Genomic DNA, 1,230 nt, shown 5'->3' on the forward strand with positions numbered 1-1,230 from the left:
TAACCTATGACCAGCAGGACTAAGACACCAGGAAACTTCAAGGAAGAAAGGATCCCAAAGATCCAGTTGGGGTAAGGTCTCCCTATAAATTTGTGTGTGTGTGTTTTCTTCAGTCTTTTTCTGTCTTCTGTGTATACTTGGAAGAGATGGAGATGTGGAGGCATAGTCAGAGAACATTTGATGAAATAGGTAAGGCTTGTTTGTTCCAGCTTTAAAATTTTGTTTCTATGTGGGATTCATTAGTCCAGTAAAATGAAGTCCTTGGTTGTCAACTGTATAACTCCTGTAACTAACTATAATCTGTAAAGTTAGATAATGAAGGCAGGGAACTTTCTGCTTGGATGACCATCCTCTCCCATCTTCAGGGATGTTAAACGGTAACCGATGACACGCTTCATAAAGACGCTGGTGTAGAACAGTTTAATTCAGTCCAGTAGCTGATCATAATTGCATGTATTTCACGAGTTTCAGACTTGGGAACTTGCTTTTAGAGGCAGATGGCAAATAAAAGAAGGTTGGTTTACTCTGGGGTAGTTTTCTCACTTTCCACTGGCACTGGAATGTGTCTCTCATTCTAAGTTGAGGGAACCAGGTACTTTGCACATACAGCTGAACAGTTTTTCCTTAACCCTATCACTGATGAAGCAGCCGTGTTTTGGATGTTGTGGTCATTTATTTATATGTTATTATGCTTATTTGTATATATGTATATGTTATATTTATTTGTATATTAAGTGTTAAGCGGCCAAATTTTATTTGACATACAGTTTCAAAGAATTCTAACAGCTTTTCAAATAACTCTCATCATATGATGCTGTTAATTTTAGAGATTTTTGTATTAGTGGTTGTATACAGCTTTATTCAATTGGTGTGAGTATAATAGTGAAGAGAAGCTGTGTGATTTGATGCTTTTATCCAAGTTTGTTTTAATTGTATGTGTATTTAAAATCCCTTGTAACTGATACATCTGACACTTTCTGGTAGCAAGTTTTGGTTTTCATAGCATTAAGTTCATATAAGTCTCTTCTGTTGAGAGACCAAGTGTCGGATGAATGAATGGGAAACTTAAATGAAAAGTAGTCAACCTTTGTTCTGGAAGCCCCTTCCTGTAATTTCACGTGTATTGTAGGGTGCACCCACTGAGCCTTCCTGATCAAGAGTGCTGCGTAGAAGTGATCAATAATACAACTGTGCAGCTTCATACTCCTGAGGGTTACAGACTCAACCATA

This window comes from Meles meles, chromosome 6 (assembly GCF_922984935.1).
Source record: "Meles meles chromosome 6, mMelMel3.1 paternal haplotype, whole genome shotgun sequence".
In the NCBI taxonomy this organism is placed as follows: domain Eukaryota; kingdom Metazoa; phylum Chordata; class Mammalia; order Carnivora; family Mustelidae; genus Meles; species Meles meles.